The 13,564-nt window shown below is 37.1% G+C and overlaps 2 long non-coding RNA genes across 2 annotated transcripts in view; one reads left to right on the forward strand and one right to left on the reverse strand.

Moving 5' to 3' along the window:
* Positions 1 to 13,564, reverse strand: part of LOC140616835 (uncharacterized) — a 47,699-nt gene that overhangs the window by 33,410 nt on the left and 725 nt on the right. Inside the window, exons 2-3 of the long non-coding RNA XR_012017168.1 lie at positions 6,585 to 6,670; positions 5,907 to 6,013 (exon numbers count right to left, since the gene is read on the reverse strand). This is a non-coding gene — a long non-coding RNA (uncharacterized lncRNA). The remainder of the gene's footprint in view (positions 1 to 5,906; positions 6,014 to 6,584; positions 6,671 to 13,564) is intronic.
* Positions 1 to 13,564, forward strand: part of LOC140616834 (uncharacterized) — a 99,704-nt gene that overhangs the window by 28,417 nt on the left and 57,723 nt on the right. The gene's annotated exons all lie outside the window — the stretch shown is intronic.

Raw genomic sequence — 13,564 nt, forward strand, 5'->3', positions numbered from 1 at the left:
ATTTTCTCCTTTCCCCTACACTGAATTCTTTTGAAGCAAATTCCAGACATTCCGGTCATTTCATGTGTAAATATTGTAGCATGATCTCTAAATTATTACTCCTTTAAAAAATAACTTCAGTATCATTGCCACATCTAAAAAAAAAAAATCAAGATTGCTTCCTTCATCAAATATCCAGCTCAAATTTCCAGTTTTGTCTGATATCATTGTTATATTTATTTATTTATTTTATTTTATTATTTTTTTTTTTTTTTTTTTTTATTTATGATAGGCACACACAGAGAGAGAGAGAGAGGCAGAGACATAGGCAGAAGGAGAAGCAGGCTCCATGCACCGGGAGCCCGACGTGGGATTCGATCCCGGGTCTCCAGGATCGCGCCCTGGGCCAAAGGCAGGCGCCAAACCGCTGCGCCACCCAGGGATCCCTGTTATATTTATTTAAATCAGGATCTAAACAAGTTCCATATATTGGAACTTGTATATTGTATTGTATATTGTAATTGCTCAATATGTCACTTAATTTCCTTCTGAGTATAGGTTTATTCTTCCTCATTTTTCCCCCTTGCAATACATTTGTTGGAAAAACTGGTCATTTATTCCTCTAGGTTGTCCCACCGTGTGCATGTTGCAGGTTGTATTCCCATTTTTTTAATCAGCATCTTACTCTGTCTCTTGTATTTGTTGAATAATCTGGTCATTTCATGATATATCCCTGACTCTTCAATCTCATCTTACATGGGGCTTTCTGTACACTATCCATCCCAGAATTTGCTCACCTTAGCTTAGAATGGCCTTTGACTACTCAGCTCAAATGCTTCTTTTTTAGGAAAGCCTTATCTGACCAAGGCAGGAACCCATCATATGCTTTTATAGCACATTTTTCTCCTTAGGAGTTATTTCTGTAACATATTTGTTTGTATGTTATTTAACATGTTTTTAAAAACTGTCTTTTTTTTAGCACACCATTGAATAGTCAGCACCTAATATAGCAACTTGTCCATGAAAATGTGCCAAAAAATGATGAATTTGATGATTAACTTAGATGAATCAACATAATATATTCTATCCTCCTTTATCTTATTAAATATTACTTAATACAAATGAAGTGATTAAAAGTTGTGCTCCAGTTATTCTTTATCTTTGTGCTATCTCCTGGCCTTACATGTATGGGTTACTTTTCAAGCCCACTATCTTGTACTACACACAAGTGGTCAGTATTCTTCTAGGGGAGACCATAAATTAGTCACCTTTCTTCTGGTGGTCATGATGGTTTGGGGAACCGCATCGGTAATGAGTCTTAAGGGAAATTTTCTTAAAATTCAAATCAACTCAGGTGGGACGACTGAGTGGCTCAGTGGTTGAGCGTCTGCCTTCAGCCTAGGGCATGATCCTAGAGTCCTGGGATCAAGTCCCACATCAGGCTCCCTGCATGGAGCCTACTTCTCTCTCTGCCTGTATCTCTGCCTCTCTCTTAATCTGTGTCTCTCATAAATAAATAAAATCTTTTAAAAAATTCAAATGAACTCTTTATCTAAAAGGAGATGTTTTTATATTTATGTATTAGTCAGGTTGGAGTGCCATGACAGGACACCATACACTGGGTGGTTTAAACAACAGAAATTCCAGCTCCCAAGACTGGAAGTCCAAAATCAAGGTGTGGGGAGGTTGGCATTTGGTGAGACCTGTCTTCCTGGATTACCAAACAGCTGCCTTCTCACTAGGTCCTCATATGGCTTTTCCTTTGTGCACTTGGAGAGAGAGAGAAGGTGAGAGAGAGAGAGAGCGCGTGTGCATGCTCTGGTATCTTTCCTCTTCTAAGGACACCAGTCCTGTTGAATTAGGTCCAACCCTTTGACCTTATTTAACCTTAATTACCTCCTGAAAAGCCCCATCTCCGAATACAGTACAGTCACATTGGGGGTTAGGGCTTCAACATAGAAGGGGACATAATTCAGTCCATAACAACTCAGTAACACATTTCCCAGGGGTCTGGGTCGAAATTGAATCCACTTTTTTAAACTATAAAACATCTTGTTTCTTTTTAATGCTTACTAATTGATGACCCACATTTTAAAAGGTTTTATCACAGTTTAAAAGATCATGGCCGCTTTAACTGTAGCATTATTTTATCTGTGCTTACCAACTCTAGGAGAATTGGATCAAAAGTCTAAAATTAGCATATATTAATTTTTCCATGCTTGTCTAATTTTTAAACATTTAGTTTAACATAATGGTTAAATAATATAATTTTAAGTACTAAAAATAAAATTTAAAACATACAAAAGGAGTAAAGAAGGGATAAATTTAGAAATAAGATTTGAATACAAAATGTAATGTGTATTTCTGAAAATTTTTGTCAAGTATCTAAAACATACTTAAAATGAACCCTGACATAAGTATCTCTTAGATCAGTTTATAAATTGGCTTTAGAAAAGTAATGTGAAAAACCATCCTCTAACAAATTCTGACGTATCAATTAGTTATATGACCCAAAGCTCAAATTTTGTGGACTGTGACCACCTCATATAAAATACATTCAGGGGAGCCTGGGTGGCACAGTTGATTAAGCAGCCAACTCTTGGTTTTGGCTTAGGTCATGATCTCTGGGTTGTGAGACTGAGCTCAGAGTTGGACTCTGTGCTTGGTGACAAGTCTGCTTGAGATTCTCTTTCCCTCTCTCTCTGCCCCTCCTACTTGTCCTCTCTTTCTCTCTCAGATAAATAAATAAATAAATCTTTAAGAAAATAAAATGCACTCATGCCCCTTTTCATCAATGCCTCATCTTCCTTTCATTGTTTTATTTCTTCCACAACCCTTATTTTCTGAAATATTATATAATTTGCTCATTTTGTTTCTCTGCCTACTTCAACTAGAATGCAAGATCCATAAGGTCAGGGTTTGTGTCTGTTTTGTTCATTGCAGAATCTCTGGCTTCCAGAGCAATGCTTATTACATGATGGGCATTTAATATACATTGGCTGAAATAAATTAGGCAATCTAGAAGAAATGGACGCATTCCTGGAAAGCCACAAACTACCAAAACTGGAACAGGAAGAAATAGAAAACCTGAACAGGCCAATAACCAGGGAGGAAATTGAAGCAGTCATCAAAAACCTCCCAAGACACAAGAGTCCAGGGCCAGATGGCTTCCCAGGAGAATTTTATCAAAGTTTAAAGAAGAAATCATACCTATTCTCCTAAAGCTGTTTGGAAAGATAGAAAGAGATGGAGTACTTCCAAATTCGTTCTATGAAGGCAGCATCACCTTAATTCCAAAGCCAGACAAAGACCCCGCCAAAAAGGAGAATTACAGACCAATATCCCTGATGAACATGGATGCAAAAATTCTCAACAAGATACTGGCCAATAGGATCCAACAGTACATTAAGAAAATTATTCACCATGACCAAGTAGGATTTATCCCTGGGACACAAGGCTGGTTCAACACCCGTAAAACAATCAATGTGATTCATCATATCAGCAAGAGAAAAACCAAGAACCATATGATCCTCTCATTGGATGCAGAGAAAGCATTTGACAAAATACAGCATCCATTCCTGATCAAAACTCTTCAGAGTGTAGGGATAGAGGGAACATTCCTCGACATCTTAAAAGCCATCTATGAAAAGCCCACAGCAAATATCATTCTCAATGGGGAAGCACTGGGAGCCTTTCCCCTAAGATCAGGAACAAGACAGGGATGTCCACTCTCACCACTGCTATTCAACATAGTACTGGAAGTCCTCGCCTCAGCAATCAGACAACAAAAAGACATTAAAGGCATTCAAATTGGCAAAGAAGAAGTCAAACTCTCCCTCTTCGCCGATGACATGATACTCTACATAGAAAACCCAAAAGTCTCCACCCCAAGATTGCTAGAACTCATACAGCAATTCGGTAGCGTGGCAGGATACAAAATCAATGCCCAGAAGTCAGTGGCATTTCTATACACAAACAATGAGACTGAAGAAAGAGAAATTAAGGAGTCAATCCCATTTACAATTGCACCCAAAAGCATAAGATACCTAGGAATAAACCTCACCAAAGATGTAAAGGATCTATACCCTCAAAACTATAGAACACTTCTGAAAGAAATTGAGGAAGACACAAAGAGATGGAAAAATATTCCATGCTCATGGATTGGCAGAATTAATATTGTGAAAATGTCAATGTTACCCAGGGCAATATACACGTTTAATGCAATCCCTATCAAAATACCATGGACTTTCTTCAGAGAGTTAGAACAAATTATTTTAAGATTTGTGTGGAATCAGAAAAGACCCCGAATAGCCAGGGGAATTTTAAAACAGAAAACCATATCTGGGGGCATCACAATGCCAGATTTCAGGTTGTACTACAAAGCTGTGGTCATCAAGACAGTGTGGTACTGGCACAAAAACAGACACATAGATCAGTGGAACAGAATAGAGAATCCAGAAGTGGACCCTGAACTTTATGGGCAACTAATATTCGATAAAGGAGGAAAGACTATCCATTGGAAGAAAGACAGTCTCTTCAATAAATGGTGCTGGGAAAATTGGACATCCACATGCAGAAGAATGAAACTAGACCACTCTCTTTCACCATACACAAAGATAAACTCAAAATGGATGAAAGATCTAAATGTGAGACAAGATTCCATCAAAATCCTAGAGAAGAACACAGGCAACACCCTTTTTGAACTCGGCCATAGTAACTTCTTGCAAGATACATCCACGAAGGCAAAAGAAACAAAAGCAAAAATGAACTATTGGGACTTCATCAAGATAAGAAGCTTTTGCACAGCAAAGGATACAGTCAACAAAACTCAAAGACAACCTACAGAATGGGAGAAGATATTTGCAAATGACATATCAGATAAAGGGCTAGTTTCCAAGATCTATAAAGAACTTATTAAACTCAACACCAAAGAAACAAACAATCCAATCATGAAATGGGCAAAAGACATGAACAGAAATCTCACAGAGGAAGACATAGACATGGCCAACATGCATATGAGAAAATGCTCTGCATCACTTGCCATCAGGGAAATACAAATCAAAACTACAATGAGATACTACCTCACACCAGTGAGAATGGGGAAAATTAACAAGGCAGGAAACCACAAATGTTGGAGAGGATGCGGAGAAAAGGGAACCCTCTTACACTGTTGGTGGGAATGTGAACTGGTGCAGCCACTCTGGAAAACTGTGTGGAGGTTCCTCAAACAGTTAAAAATATACCTGCCCTACGACCCAGCAATTGCACTGTTGGGGATTTACCCCAAAGATACAAATGCAATGAAACGCCGGGACACCTGCACCCCGATGTTTATAGCAGCAATGGCCACGATAGCCAAACTGTGGAAGGAGCCTCGGTGTCCAACGAAAGATGAATGGATAAAGAAGATGTGGTTTATGTATACAATGGAATATTCCTCAGCTATTAGAAATGACAAATACCCACCATTTGCTTCAACGTGGATGGAACTGGAGGGTATTATGCTGAGTGAAGTAAGTCAGTCGGAGAAGGACAAACATTATATGTTCTCATTCATTTGGGGAATATAAATAATAGTGAAAGGGAAAATAAGGGAAGGGAGAAGAAATGGGTGGGAAATATCAGAAAGGGAGACAGAACGTAAAGACTGCTAACTCTGGGAAACGAACTAGGGGTGGTAGAAGGGGAGGAGGGCGGGGGGTGGGAGTGAATGGGTGACGGGCACTGGGTGTTATTCTGTATGTTAGTAAATTGAACACCAATAAAAAAAAATAATATACATTGGCTGAATAAATAAATAAATAAATAAATAAATAAATAAATAAATAAATTAGTAATAAGCCGATTATTCTGTCCAGTGGGATTTTAATAGCCAGATCTTTTTTAAAATGTAAACTATAATTTATAAAGCAATGCATCAGAATCACCTGGAGTGCTTGATACAGACCATGTTGAACTCCATCTCCAAATTTGGATTCTGTAGATCTAGCACGAGGCCTGAGAATCTGCATTTCTAATGTGTTCCCAGATCATTCTGTTATTGGTGGTAGAGGAAACATACTTTGAATAAACACTGATTTACAGAAACTAAAACTAAATAGCATCATGACATCTGGGGGATGGTTATGAATTATTAGTATCTGGCCTAAACTCCTGGTATAGTACATCTGTTATATTGTTATTAACCTGCAGAAGCAAATGTAGTGGAGCACTGGATTGATATGTTAGTAAGTGGTCTCCTTGACTCTCTTCCAACAAATTAGAGTGCTGACTCCCCATAGGCTGTCATCTTGTTCAGGTGTTTCAAATATGGACCTTCGTGATAGAAGTAGACTCACAGAAGGCATGTCCTGGCTCTCCCCAGTCTTGGTTAACTCTGGTTGGATGAATGGAAATTTCCCCTATGGAAGGTTGTTAAGGCTTTTCTTTTGGTGGAGTATTTTTAAAAGAATTTGTAATGCAGCATGAAAAAAAAAAAAAAAGAATAGCATTCCAGTTATTGAGATAGTAGGATTTCACCCTTCTCTGATAGCTTTCATCTTAAAAAGTCTTTGCAAATATTACCTAATGCTTCAGGCAATCCTTGGAGGCAATTTATACTCTACCTTTTGTTCTTCTAGAGGTTGAAGACAGAGGTTTGGCTTCTATCTCCTATTTTTGTGGCTTCTTTCCTTTTTGGTCTGTTTATGTACTGGAAAAGAGATAGAAATCAGCTGTTAAAAATCAGATTTTCCTACTACTTAGCAACCTCTTGAGGCCAGTTGTTTCCTGTCTCAATTGTTATTTCCGACAATATTATTTTTCATGTGCAATGATTAGTTACTAAGGCAATGATCTTAAGGACTCTGACTCTATTTATCATCTAGCAGGGAGTGAACTTATAAGAAAACAGAGGTCTTGCTTGTATGAACATTCTTTTGTGTTCAGAAAACACACACACACACACACACACACACACAATGAAAGAAATGTATGCAGAATTGTCAGCAAAATAACCACGACTTTGTTGGCCTGGAAGTTTCTCATTAACATGCTCACTGTATTCAGTAAGTATTGGGTTAAATTTATCTTATAACTTTTCCCATTTTCTTAAATTTTGAGAGGTTGGAGGTCTACTACCAGTAAGTGTATTTTTTATTGGAGAGGAGAAAGCATATACACAAAATCCAGAGGATCAAGCATATTATTTCTTTCATTCTAGGTATGCCAAATTCACCTTGACCAGTAGAGGGAGGGCAGCTACTCTTTCTAGTCTTTCTTCATTCATTTAACATTTGTTGAGTGCCTAGTTCGGGCTGAGTACTTACCTAGTTTCTGAGATTAGAGCAGTGAACAAAACACAGATTCTGGCCTCATGGAGTTAGATTATAGTAGAGGGGAATAATTAATAAATAAAATTGTGTGTCTGTATTAAAATTAAGTGTAGATAAATACTGTGTAGATATTAAGACAGAGCTTTCAAGTAAGATGAGACATGGTACAGTCTAGAAGGGACTGTGGGAATGAGCCACTTAGATTGTTGAGGGAAGCGCATTCTAGGCAGAGGAAAGTTAGGTACCAGGATCCTGAGGAAGGAGGATAGCTGACATATTCAGCAGCAATAAGGAAGCAATGGGATGTAGCACAGTGAGTCAGGGGTTTAGTGGTATCAACTGAAATCAGAGATTCAGGAGTATACAGAGAGTTACAGATCAAGTATCCTCATTTTTTGAAGATTTTATTTATTTATTCATGAGAGACACACAAAGAGAGGCAGAGACACAGGCAGAAGGAGAAGCAAGCTCCCTGTGGGGAGCCAGATGCAGGACTCCATCCCAGGACCCCAGGATCATGCCCTGAGCCAAAGGCAGATGCTCAACCACTGAGCCACCCAGATGTCCCAAGTCTCCTCATTAAAAAAAAAAATCCCATAAAGTACTTGGAAGGTTAGCATAGGTAGGAGACCCAAAGAATAGATAGTTATATTTTTTAAAAAGATTTATTTATTTATTTTAAAGATACAGTGAGCATGTGTGAGAATGGTCAGTGAGAGGGTACAGAGGGAGAAAGAGAGAGAAACTGTAAGCAGACCCCCCCACTAAGCATGAAGCCCGAAGTGTAGCTTGATCTCACAACCCTGAGATCACAACCTGAGCTAAAACCAAGAGTTGGACGATTGACAGACTTGGCCATCAGGCACCCTAGATATTTAAATTTTACAAGATATTGCACAGAATTGGGTAAAAACACTAAGCTATATTAACTTTTCTCTGGAAAAACTGCAGATTGAATATATGGATTGTTTGAAATTTATGTTTTTTCATAGCATTAGAAATTTGAGACCTCAAGCTTAGCTTCTAATTATCACAAAAGAACTCAGGTTGCATCTTCTAAGGATTGTGCCCTTTAAAGCGAGTCACAGTGAGAATTTGTGCATAGAATTTGGTTTGTTCTGTGCCTTTCCATCATATCCTCCTACTACTCCTCTTCGACCTGCATTAAGACTGAATTTAAACCTATGTTACATCATGCAAACAATCACTTAAGAATTTAGCATTGAATTCAGTCCTTTGTTAGCATAAAATTTTTAAATGACCTAATTTGTTGTTGACCATTGTGATTAGAATAATCACTCCATTGGAATGTATGTACAGTAGAGATAAAGGGAATTAAAACTATGAAGGCTGATTACTCCATTTTCTTCTATGAATAGTTAATGTTATACCCCAGGAAGACCATAGTCTGAAAATGTGTTCAGGTTTCCTTTATGACTCTTGCAGATTTAAGCCAGACTAAACGTGTTTGTTTGTAATAAATAGTGACATAAATCAGAAAAATAGCCAGTCTAATTTTGATTGGCAGAATTAATGTCATTGGGTCTAATTTTTTTTACAGTTCTTTATTTCCTATATCTCCTCATGTGTTTTCCCTGCATAACAATAAGAAACATCATTGAATTTTATTTATGAGTAATTTGTTTGGTATTGGTTTTTTATTACATTCTTACAAGGTGTCTTGAGGTTTGGGGGTATTTTTATTATGCACTTTACAATCATATGGCCTACTTATAAGGGGAGAATATTAAGTGGGGTTAGGGGTACATGAGGAGATCTGACTTGCCTAATAATGACCAAAACAATGATATATCTTTTCCTCATGGTGTGAAGCAATGGAACCCCACTGGAAGGGTGATTTGAAGGCTTTTTTCTCAGTAGAGGTGACCAGCTGTCCTCATCCATCCACCCACCCATCCAAACCCTCACTTGATCTCACGTTTCTCTTCAACTACCACCTCATTTCTAAATTCTCTTTCCACTGAAAAAATTCATAACCATTATATACACATATTGCTTTTATACCTCTCTTGTTTCTTCAATGCTTTCCAGATAGGCTTCTATTTTTACCGTTTCTTGATAGTAACTTTTACTGAGGTGATCAAGAATCACATCTTCAAATGCAGTGGTCAGTTCTAAGCCTCATATTATTCTTTCAGCTTATTCAACTGTGTTAACTTTTTTCTTCCTCCTTGAAACACTTTCTTCATTTGTCCTCACTCTCATTTAGAGTTTCCTTTTGCCTCACTGAACACCATTTTTCAGTCACTTCTGCATTTCCCTTACTTCTAAATATTGTAATAGTCTAAGGCTAATCCATGGGCTTCTTCTAGCCTGTGAATTATCTTCTTTGTCTTTATCTCTATGGTGATCTCCTCCTAGTCTCATGGCTTTCAATACCATCTGGATAGTGTCAACCTCAACATTAGGTCTTCTGCTTGGACTTCTCCAAACTTCCAACTCATGTAAAATGGTCTAAATTATGTCTCCTAGTGGTTATAAAAATATGCAATTCATGTTTAATATGTCCAGAACTGGACTTCTGATATCTGCATCCCCAATCTGTATACTTCCTGAAATCTTTCCCACCTATTAATCACAAACCTACCGTTCCAGTTTTTCAAACCAAAAATCTTGGATTGGCATAGACTCCTCTTTCTCTTACATAATACATTTAATTCATCATAAAGCCTTTTGTCTCTTTCCTTAAAATGCATTCAATCTTTTAACCTCTACCACTATCATTCTAGTTCTAGTCACTATCATTACCTCAGACAGTTTTCTTAAGTCCTTGTCCCTTTTACGTTTCCATAGCAACATGAGTTTCAGTTTCCTAATCAATATTTGCTCGTATCAGACATTTTCATTTTAGCCAATTTAGTAAGCATGAAGTAGAATCTCATGGTGAGTTTAATTTTCATTTTCATTATAATTAATGATGTTGAGCAGGTTGACCCATCATATTTAATTGCAACTCATCCTGGCCCATGATACCCTCCAGGTACTGTTTATCTGTTCAATTTATAGTTTTTTCCATAGCACTTATTACCTTCTAACATGATGCATAATTTATTTATATTTATTGCTTATTATGTTTCCCTGATGATCTTGTTTCCCAAGTAGAATGTTAGCATGGAATCTTCCCCTATTTTGCTTGTTGATATAGCCCAAAGAGCCTAGAATAAAACCTGCATTTATTTGGTATTAGATGCATATAGCTTGGGTGAATGAATGATCAATAACCCTGTATTACTAGGAATACTAATACTGAGACTAGTAAAGTTTCCAAGAAGACTTACACAAAAGAAGTGAAGTGGAAGGTTCCTGTCCATTATTTCCCTTCATCATCCATGTGCCACTTGTACTTTCTGTGTCTCTCAAAGGCAGAGGCTGGGCATCTGAATAGCAGACTAGTTGCAGTTAGCAGCTACATATATACATATATATATATAGCTATATATACTGCCCTATATGAAGATCCTCACAGAGAACTTGATGGAGATGAAAAACTACTATGAAACTGACAAAGTATTCAAGTGAAGCAGAATATCTTTTATGGTAGTAAAGAGGAATATATATATATGCAGGGCAATGCCTTGGCAAGAAAAACACAGTGGTAAAGTATGAGACAAAATACCAGATATTATGCTGAGTGTTGCAAATAAAAAGAATACAGCCTTGAGGAGCTTGTCTTGCCCTACTTCCAAGAACTGAAATGGGAAAGATGGCTGAAGCCAGGCTGGGAAGGACCCCGAATGTTCCACTAGGGAATATGGACTTCATGGAGAACAGAAACCACAACGAATTCTTGGTAGGGGAATGACTTGTTTATATCATATCCATGGTGGAGTGAATGAAATGTGTTCCTTCCACACAAGGAGCACAGTTCCAGATTATGGGATTTTTCTGACACAAAATACCCATTTTATATCTACTTGTCTTTTGCTCCATTGGCATAAAATCCACCCCCCCACACACACACACACTATATATTTACACACATGCACACATGCATTTTTCTATATAGTGAAATCCTATTTCTTGTGCAGGACCTGATTCAAAAGGCACTTCTTGCTGTAACATTCTTCCATGATTTAAGCAGAATGAATTTCTTCCCTTTCTATAATATTATGATACTTAATATAGTCTTATTTTGATTTTGGCTTTATTTATGCTTATCTTCATCATAGATGAAGTCTGAAGCCAGAGGTTGGGTCGTAGTTATTTTTTGCCCAATAGTTCACCCACTCTTTGTCTACAGAAATTGTTTGTTGAATGTTTATTGAAACAAAATAAAACAAATAATAAAGACTCCTCTTTCCTTAAAAACTTAACTACAATGATAATCAAATGCATTTTGACAGTTATTCACATCATAGGTACATTTACACAAATTCAATTATACTATATTGATTTAAAAAATCAGAAGCAAAACAATGGAAAAAGAGGAAAGTAATGAATTCAACAGTGTGGATAGAATTCTTATTGTTGCCCTCACTGAGATACCAATTCATTCCCATCTTGGTCAGTTCCATTCTCATGAGTCCTCATGGTGCGAGCATCTTGCTGTGGTGAACGGATAGTGTTTAAAGATATGCATTTGTCATACAACATTGCCTCTGAGAAGAAGCCAACTACTTTATTTGATATAACCCGCTGACTTTTAGACTCAATTTCCACACAAGGTATTACTCCACAGTAATCTGTAAGCACGATGGTCCTAAGTCCAGGTCATATTTATAATAGAGTAACTACATATATGGTCTGTCTAACTTAAAAATGTAATGGAGAAAATAGATGATTCCAAGTAGAGCCGCAAAGATAGTTAACACTTGTGGAAGATAAATATCTAAGAAAGATTTAATCATTGCACTTATTCTTGTGGCAAAGAAGGTAGATAGATGTCCTAATAAAGGTCTCTAAATGAAAAATGATTTCTCACATGGAGAATGGTGCCCAGCTGTTCTTCTCCACAGAGTACACAACAGCAGGGAATGTTTAAAATGTAGCATGAAAGATTTATCTCAGATACAGAAAGATCTTCTGTTTGCCAGATACTGAGATGACTTCTTGAGAGAAGTTAACAGAATCTCTTAATGTGGAAACTTTTCTTTTTAACCTCATTCTGTCTGGAATAGTTTATGTCCACATTTTTCAAAGTATGCTCTCACATTTTATGGACTGCTAAGGGAAGTTACTCAAAGTAAAGATTCTGTTATCAAATGCATTTCAGAAACATTAGGCTTAACAAAATTAAACAAAATTCTCTACTGAAGGGCTTCATGGCCTTTGCTGTATGCTTTGGAATTTCTGGTGGAGGTAGGGATGTGTATAGTAAAAAGCATTTCTAAACTTTTACAGGGTGATATTTAACCATATATAACCCATTTTAGAGGCTTTTTAAAGGATTGGTATTTTGCGTTACTTTCTTAGGGATATGTTGACCCACATATTTGAAAGCAGTAGATAAATTAGGTGGATTTTCACACAATATCGAAAAAAATTCTCACTTGCCACATTCCTACTTTTGAAAACAATGACAAAGTACTTCAAAGAGATATCCCTTTTAAAAAAAAACACTTAAATATGGATTCCTTTGGAATAATTTCTTTTACAGTTTTACATGCTGTCTAGTGAGCCACAGTGAAATGAAAACCATGAGTGTTCAGAACTAGAAACAGACTCACAGAATCTCACTCCTCACTCTGATTTCTGAACACATCATTTATTATACTAACAGTAGAAGCAGAGGCTATAGAAGTACATGTTGTTTTTTGCTGTAGTGAGGATTGCGGCTCTGAAGGCTTCTAATGAAATGAGAGGTATGTATATTCATGATATGGTATAATTGAAGGAGGAGAATTTCACCTAGAATAGCTAGCTTACTCACTACTACGTTGCATGACAGCTTACCCATAGAAAGCAAAACTATCACCCTACATAACTCTTCACATATTTACAGTTATTAGAGTAAGTTCTCAAGATCTTGAGTGAATCTTTTGGGAGCTTCATAAGCATAACCAGAAAGGTGTATGGGAGAGAAGTTATTTCTGTGTCTATTTAACTGATAATTTCAAATGAGGAAAAAAAAATAGAAGGTACATGGGGGAAGACACTCACAGAACAAGGTGACATATTATCTGGGTAGTAATTTACTTTGAATGTGTGTGAGATTAAGTGACCTATAATATACACTCTAGAGGTGGTTAGTTAGCCCTTAAAGTACCCAAATCAGGAGTCTCTGTTCCTTAGGGATCTTATGTTAATGTGGG

Source organism: Canis lupus, chromosome 25 (assembly GCF_048164855.1).
Source record: "Canis lupus baileyi chromosome 25, mCanLup2.hap1, whole genome shotgun sequence".
NCBI lineage: Eukaryota > Metazoa > Chordata > Mammalia > Carnivora > Canidae > Canis > Canis lupus.